We start from the raw sequence: 8,917 nt of genomic DNA on the forward strand, positions 1-8,917 counted from the left end.
GTCACCTCCTTCCTAATGGAGGACGTGGGGATAGGCAGCCTTTGAGTCCCACCTGGATGAGGCCTGTACCCTAAACAAAGTGGTGAAAACCCAAACCTGGGGCCTGTGCCTGGAACATGGCAGTGTCTGTGACTCATCCAACTCATGCAGGCTTAGTCATTTCAAGGTGAAGCTGTGCCAGTTCACCACCCAGTAATATTTTCCATTCAACCATCACTATAAACAGGAGATAACCAGTCATCTCTAGATTGTGCTCAGAGTGCCAGGTCTGAGGATCAGGCAGCTCAGAGGGACCAGAGGTGGCAAAGCAATCTCTTCCCTCCAGCCTGTTTGCCAGCTTACACACCCCCTAGGGTGCGTAGAAGGCTCGTACAACCTCTTGGCATTGAGCCGAAATTGGGGATTTTTACATATTCAATGGGTTTCAGAGTTTAAAGAATATTACATAACTGAAATAATATTTTTAAAAACCAGGTGACCTTGCTGTACTGGGTGAAGCCAGAACTAGAGGCCAGCATTCAACTGCGATGGGCTCTTTGAAACCATGGGAAGAGCACCTTACACTGAAGGTAGTTAACAGCAGACACGGGAGGCTCAGCCCACACAGGCCGGGGCTCTCAGAGGCTGTGTCCAGAGGAGGCAACAGCCAGGTGGGGCTTTGAGGGTCTTGGGTTAAACATGGCACAGCTGCAGATTCAAGCACTGATGAAGGAGCAGAACAGAAAGGTGGGGGTGGGGGTGGGAGTCTTGCTGCTCATTGGTTTAGTTTCAGCTCCAGTCTAGGCTGCCTCAGCAGATACAAGCGTTACTATCCAGAGAGACTGAAACTAATCAAAATTATTTGTGTCGATGTTCCAAGCCACCCAGACGACGCAGTCATGAGCACAGATCCACGCCATGATATGAGTGTGTGCAGCAAACTCCCCTTCACGAGAGGGGGGTGTGTAGTAGCAAAATGGGAGTGTTTTGAAGAGAAAGCCTGTGAATGTAAAATGAAGAGCTGACTCGGATGTGACAGGACAGGAGACTTGTGTCTGCCTGCAGAGCACACCTGCAGGTGTGCTCTGCAGGCAGCCTACCATGGAAACTGCAGGGCGGGCACGGTGAACTCAGCCATCTGCAGCGCGCTCCCCAAACTCCTTTCAACCCAAGCAGATACAACCTCCCCTGCATCCCCCGCCTTCCATTAAGCAATTTATTAAAAATTTAAAGTAAGAGTGCCTGCCTCTTATATTTCCTTTTTGTTGGAGGATGCAGTGAAATGACCAAGGGGCTGTGTGTGGGGGGAGATGGGGTGGGGTGACAGGTAACGGAAGGAATACACAGCTTGATTAGCAACCATTAATGGCTACTCACCTATGCTCTGATTTACCCTTTTTTGGGTCAGTGTTTACATTCATATGTGAGTCTAATAAAAACCCTGGAGATGGCTATTCCTAATATCCTCTTTGCAGATGTGGGACAATTGAGAGTAGCTATGTGAGTCACCCTACATCACACACTAGGAAAGATGGAGACGGATCTCAAACCACAGTCCCAGGCTCCAAAGCCAATGTTCTCTCCTCTGAAATATACCCTCTTTCTTCAGAAAATCACACAGATTGTGGGGACAAGACTTTTCCAAGATTTGGGTCCCCACATGCATGCTACCATATTGCTTCATGGTCTGTAGGGTAGAATGTTAGTTCCCCTACAATTTGAAGTCCTGCTGTCTGGGAGAAGTTGTGAACAGGACTTGGGGACAGATTGCCAGGCTCCTGGGCCACTGGGCGGGGGGTGAGAAGACCTATAGATATCAGAATCGGAATACTCCCGTAGCTTCACTTGATAAGCATTTGTTATGGGCCATACACTTAGACATAAGCACTCATGAAACGGGGGCAGCGGCCGGGGGATGCGAACGCCCATAGACGTGGTGCTGGGCTCAGGGAAGCCCCACTCTAATCAGGAAGACCAGCTGGGGAGCCTGGGCTGCTCCCACACCCGGCCCCTAACCCCTTCCTCACTAAGAATCTCTGGGCTGGGTCTTCGGGATGCACATTCTTTACACACCAGGGATCATCCCAATGTTTACTCAGGGTGGGGGAGTCCTGGGAGTGAACACAGAACATGGTGGGAGGACCAAGGGGGAACAGCTTGCCCACCCAGAGGGGAGAAGAAAAGAGTGCAGAGAACCAGGGGAGTTAAGTCATTCATTCATTCATTCATTCATCCAAGAAATTCTTATGGAGGGCCTATGATGTGCCAGCCACTCTTCTGGATGCTGGGACTATGGTGGTGCACAAAACAGATAAGCAATCCCTGTTCTCGTAGAGATGATAGACCTTGATCTCCTTGAATAGGATGCAGCCTGGTGGAGAGGCTGGGGGCGGGGAGGGGAAGGGTGTTCTGTTTTCAGTGTAACATTGAGGAACCTGAGGCTTTGCCATCTACAAAGCGGAAGACCCAAGGCACAGCTTGGCCTTTCAGCCCCCACTGTCCGCTGCTACACAAGTGGACCAGCTGAAAGAGGAGTCCTGGGGCCCTGGCAGAAACGGAAGAGATGCTGGCACCAAATGCTGTGACTCTAAGTTTGGTTCTTCCATTACCTTTCCCTTCCTAACAGAAGTTTCTGGGGAGACAAGGGTGACAAACGCACCCACGTTTCAGTCAGCACTCTTAGCATCAGTTCCAGGCCTATCAAGTAGAGAGATTCATCCACACAAATAACACAAATGCCTTAAGGAATTTAATATATTTTAGAAACAGCAATCAAATCTGTAAAATAAGGCAAAGCAAAGCATAACAAAAGAACCAACAAAACGTGTGTAACCATTTTTTAGTATGCAAAGTTGCAATTAAGAACCAGAATTTGACATACAAGGAAAGGGCCTAGGGTTTATCACTATTATTTTCAGAACCAACTCTAAGAGAAAACATGCATACTTCAGGGGATTTTATATGTATGATATTTCAGACCAAGACTGAAATTCCTGTATTAACAAAAAAATCACCATCCTCAGCTAAAGGAGTGGAGCAGGGAATAAACTGGTACTTTCCAGCAATTTCTTTCTTTCAATTCTAAACTGGTTACAGGAAAGAATACACTTTGTGAGGGAAACTCAGCAAGAGCTTGGCTTTCAGAGGGAAACTGAGATACACACATACTTACCCATGGTTACTTCCTTTTCGAAAAGCAAGAAGACAAACCCCAAATGCTTGAAGTGGTAACAACTGTTGGTTGGTTTTATTCAGCTGATAACAATTTGTCCTTTCATAGGTAGAAGATGCAAACAGGGCTGCAGTGTAGGATTTCCTTTCTCATGGTGGGTAGGTCCCTGGATTTCTCTTCTCTGACAGGCACTCCTGACACCTGCTGGGCAATCACTCAGCCCCCACGAGCTTCACTCCAGCTCGCTGCAGCTTCCATGTTCACCACCTGAATCTCGTCATCCACAGTGCGTCCTGCAGCCTGCACCCTAACCTCCCTGTCCCCTCCGTCTTCTTCCTCTTCCTCCCGGTATTCCTCCTCCGCATCTTCAGCAGAAGCCCCAGCCTCCAGATGCCTCCTTTGCCTCCATCTGTCACCCTGCCCTTCATCCCTGCTCAGGAGAGAGATTCCTCATCCATCACCTAAGCCTCCCTCATCTTGCACTGTGGTTCTGTCTTTAGAACACCCTTTCCCTCACTTCTCCACCAGGCTGGGTCCAATTCAAGGAGATCAAGGTCTATCATCTCTATGAGAACAGGGATTGCTTATCTGTTTTGTGCACCACCATAGTCCCAGCACCCAGAAGAGTGGCTGGCACATCATAGGCCCTCCATAAGAATTTCTTGGATGAATGAATGAATGACTTAACTCCCCTGGTTCTCTGCACTCTTTTCTTCTCCCCTCTGGGTGGGCAAGCTGTTCCCCCTTGGTCCTCCCACCATGTTCTGTGTTCACTCCCAGGACTCCCCCACCCTGAGTAAACATCAGGATGATCCCTGGTGTGTAAAGAATGCGCATCCCGGGCTTCCCTGATGGAGCAGTAGTTGAGAGTCCGCCTGCCGATGCGGGCAACGCGGGTTCGTGCCCCAGTCTGGGAAGATCCCACATGCCGCGGAGCGGCTGGGTCCGTGAGCCATGGCCGCTGAGTCTGCGCGTCCGGAGCCTGTGCTCCACAACGGGAGAGGCCACAACAGTGAGAGGCCCGCGTACCGCAAAAAAAAAAAAAAAAAAGAATGCGCATCCCGTGGGCCCAGCCCAGAGATTCTTAGTGAGGAAGGGGTTAGGGGCCGGGTGTGGGAGCAGCCCAGGCTCCCCAGCTGGTCTTTCTGATTAGAGTGAGGCTTCCTTGAGCCCAGGGTCTGTGTCTATGGATGTTCACATCCCCAGGCTGCGAGCCCTGTTTTGTAAGTGCTTCTATATGGAGTGCAGGAGTGACACCCAGTCCTGTGCCCTGGAGTGAGTGTCTGCCTCTGGGAAACATGCTGCTAGAAGGCTCCATCCTTCCTTTCCCATGTGACTTCAAGACCATCTCTTCTACATGTGAAGTGTGCCAGTCAGGGTGTGAAGGGTCACATGTGAAATCTGGTAGTAACTTGAAGTCATAAGAGCATCACCCAGCTGTGTGCCTGGGTGGCACTGGGCCTGGATCATGATGCGCTTCATCCCTGAGCTACATTCCTCTTCATCTGATTTGCTAGAGAATCTGCATTTGTCAAAGCTCTCAGCCCGCCTGCTTCCGGCTGATGGTCCTATTTGCCCAGCAGTCCAGGGAGTGGAAGCAGGACCTGGGTCTGCAGGAGCAGAGGGGGCAGCACTGGTGGGTGGGCTACCTAGGAAGACCGCTGCTCCATCCCCACCTATTTTCCAGGCTGACTAGGTCATAGGAAGTGGGGGAACAGCCTTCCCTAGCCCTGGGGTCTCAGTGAAGCTACCCTCCACTCCCAGCTCTGTGCAGCAGGAAAGCAGACCAGGCCCGGCTCCTGCACTAAGAAGACAGAGGGTCTTGTCAACAGGGGTCACCTTTAGCAAGGACATTAAAGGACAGGGATGGGTAAAAAGAGGTTTCGAGGATTGACAAAGCCTTTGAAACCCCCAAATCTGTTAGGAGCTGGTGAAAGACGGAGGAGGCTGGGAACCAGCAATTGGCTTCTGACACCTTTGAGTTTCCCAAGTGAGCACAGGCAGCAAAGGCCTTTATGGTTTCTCCAAGGTCAGCAGTGAGGATGCAGCCAACGAAGAGGGAGCTGCTGATGGAGGAGGTGGGAGGGGGAGGAGGTGGGAGGGGGATGGATAGGAGCAGGGAGGGGCCGGGCAGAGACTGACAAAACCCAGGCAAGTCTGCTCCTAGGGGACAAGGCTCTGGAAAACAAATTTGGAAACATTATCCCACAAGATCTCCATTGAAGACATTAAGCCCAGAGGCGCAAAGCGACCCACTGAAGAGAGGAGGTTGGAGCAGGTATCTCAAAGGCTCAGCCATTCTGTGAAATCAGAACAGCTTGAGCCAAAACAGCTCATGAAGAGATAAGGGATTAAACCAAGCTTGGAACCAAGTTAAGATGAGGGAATTTCTAACATTCTTGAGGTCCCATAGGAAGAGGTTTGTTCAACTTAGGAATGAGCTGTGAAAAGCAGAATTCCACACTGGGGGTCCCTGTTGAAGCATAAAAAACCCCAAATTCTCCCACAGGCCATTTGGGGAAATGGCATGTGGTCGCATTTCTTCTGTTCCAGGGCTGGCAACACAGAGAGAATCCCACATTCCTTTGTTTGTGGTCACACCCCAAAATGCCAGGGTATTGTCAGGTTAGGGGATTTGAAATTCACTGATAAAGTGAGTTCTTACTGGAATTCAAAAAGTAAACATGAACCAGGGTATTTTTATTGTACTTTTCCATCTAATGGTAAAGCTTTTTCATCTTGGATTGGATTCCAATTGCTCCCTGGGCAGTTTTGAAAAAATAAAAATAAAAATGAAGCAGAGAAGTCTTCAGGAAGCTACAAGTAATAGAGGTGAAGATACCATTAGGAAGGAAGCTGCGGGGGGATGTGGGGCAGGTCCCTGGGTGCCTGGAGGATGCATGGGTCATGTACCAGGTCAGGGGCACTGATATTTTATGCTGAACATTCAAAAAGTTACTTCCTGGAACACCACGTTTCACACCAAGACTCCCCACCCAGGGTGTCAGGGACACAACCTGAGGTCCCCAGCAGAATTTCTCCAATTTTTCCAAATGTATTTCAGGTGAGGAAGTGAATTTTAATACTAGGCAGAAGGCCAGGTCTTTGGGGGTCTCTCAGAATCCAGAAATGCTGAGAGAGATCTTCTGAGGCCCATCCTCCACCCCCTGTAGCACCGACCCCTGTTCATATATAAACACGAGCCAGTATTCTCATCTTTTGTGTTCCCAAAGTATCGGGAACGATGCTATAGGACATTGCATTATTATTTGGGAGGATGTGGTGGCCTATGACCCTTCAGAACCAGGGAAGTAGGAAGATTCTTATCAATGGAGAGCTTAGAAATGAGCACTAGACTCAGATCCCTGAGCCCATGGGGAAGAGGCTGGACACTGGTGAGGCAGGTGATGCTCTGAACCTCTGATTTTCTTAGCCCTTTATCTGACACCAAAGCCCATGGGAACCAAAATCTGCTCCCCTCAAACTGAAATGTGGAAAGACATCAATATGGTCTACTCCTAAAGGTCCACATGTGATGGTCTCAGCTTTACCACACAAGGCTGCCTCTGGAACAGAGCTTGGAGAGCCGCTCTGTTGACCTGCACTGGTTTCCTTCTAAGAAGCATGGCGGTTCCTTCCCTCTGTGTCCTGGGCTAGTGCTGCCTTTGTCACTGAGGGGTTGAGGAAGAGGAATGAGAATGGTGACTTCCTACCTTTCCTTCATCCTCTGCCTAAACATCACCCAGGAGATTTGAAGTTTGTCAGTACTGTCCTTCTGATAATACACAGAAGTGTGTATTGGTATGCAGAAAATTGAACAGAAACCCAGGTTACAACACTTAGTGTTACTCAATTGGGGAAATGGAGCAGTAGAAGATTTGGGACAGACTAGAAAAAATGAAATGAGTGAGTTGGGCTAATTCCAGATTTAAGTTAATTTAATTGTTTTAATTAAATTAAAACAAAGATAAACTCAAATTTTAATGTCTTCAGAAATTTACCTCTATCTCCTGACCAGCTCGATGAAGGTATGTGAGCAGTCACAGTGTGGCAGTCAGGGAACGTGGCTCCTCCCATCTTGTGGTCCAGCTCTCTCCAGGGCCTGAGGCAGAGAGCGTATGGACAAGGCATCCTGAGTTCCTGAATGCCTCATACTGGAAGTGACACACATCATCTCCACTCGCATTCCTGTTCCAGTTCTTTACTTATGCATAACAAATCACCCCAAACTTAGTGGCTTACAACAATGACAAGGTTCTTTTTGCCCATGAACTGGCAATTTGGACAGGGCTCAGTGGGGACCGCTTGTTTCTGCTCCATTTGGTGTCTCCTGGGATGGCTTGAAGGCTGAGGGCTGGAGTAGTTGGCCAACTCACCCCCCTCTATCGAAGGCTAGCATCTGCGGGTACGTCAACTGTGGCTGTAGCCAGAACATCTACACTTGAACTTGCCTTGTGGCTGCTGGGCTGCCTCAAAGCCTGGTGCCTGCATTCCCAGGGTGAGTGTCCCAAGAGGACTGGACAGAAGCTGTATCGCCTTTTATGACTTGGCTTCCTAAGCCTCAAGAGTCTACCCAGATGGAAGGGTGAGGACACAGACCCCACCACTTGAAAAAGGAGTGCAAGCATCACATTGTAGGACGTGTGACACAGGCCCTCTTGGTGTGGCTGTCTTCAGATAACACAACTGGCCATAATTCCATCAGTGAGAACCAGTCTCGTGAGGCCATCTAGATCCAAGATGAGCTTAGGAAATATAGCTGTAGTTGGGCAGCCACTTCAAAGTGACAGTGATGGCAGGAAAGCCCATTTGGGTTGTAGCTAGCAGGCCACATGCAATAAGGAGCTTCTCCATGTCATGAATGGGCCCCCTGTAATGCTCACGGGTCCAGTCACACGGAGACATCTGTAGAGACACTTTGTGGGGTGTTGGCAGAGAAAGCAGAGCCATGCTGTGAGCCTTTGAGGTTCCGCTTAGGGAGAAAGTGTGACCACATGCTGCCCAGGCGGCATCCTGACACTTTCCATCTTTAACACAGTCTAGTGGAATCAGCCAGGCTAGACGGACCTGGGCTCAGCTGAGCAGCTGCAGAAACATGGCAAGTGGGACACTCGGTCACAGGTTCTGCCCTCCCCTGCTGTTCTCCCTGCTCATCCTCTGGCCCCCTTATTCATAGAGCTGCTCTGACTTCCTGTGGAAGTAAAGCATCACAGTGATGCAAGGAAGGCTCTAGAACATTCATTCCTCCTTGTATTTGACAAATTTAATGAGCACCTACTATGTGCCAGGCTCTGGGCTGAGCCCTGGAGAAACACTGTGAACTAGACTGACAGGAGGCAAGGGACCCCCAGGCAGGCTTTGTGCCTGGTTTCAGCTGGAGTCTGGTGTGTGTGTGTTGTGCTCAGAAAGACAGGTGGGTGGGTCACAAAGCATTTAGTGACTTCTGTAGCAGACTGGTGGCGGGTCTGACTAATTTAACCACCTAACTGGTAAACTACATGCTCCCTATGTCAGATGTGTAAATCAGTGCTGACAGATGACATGATAGGGCTATCCTTGCCGTACACTTATCTGGAGGCAATTAATTGTAACAGTCTGGAATGGCATTTGTGCCTTGAAATACAGAGGCAGCTGAAGAAATTCTGTATGTACTGCTGCAACTAATTTGCATTTAATTGTAATCAGAATTCATTTAGGGTCCTGGCAGCTGAGCCACACTGCGTGTCAGCCAGACACCTCAGCAGATCACGAAGTTACCCCCTTGAG

Source organism: Mesoplodon mirus (assembly GCF_964341445.2).
Source record: "Mesoplodon mirus genome assembly, chromosome: 4".
Classification (NCBI taxonomy): Eukaryota; Metazoa; Chordata; class Mammalia; order Artiodactyla; family Ziphiidae; genus Mesoplodon; species Mesoplodon mirus.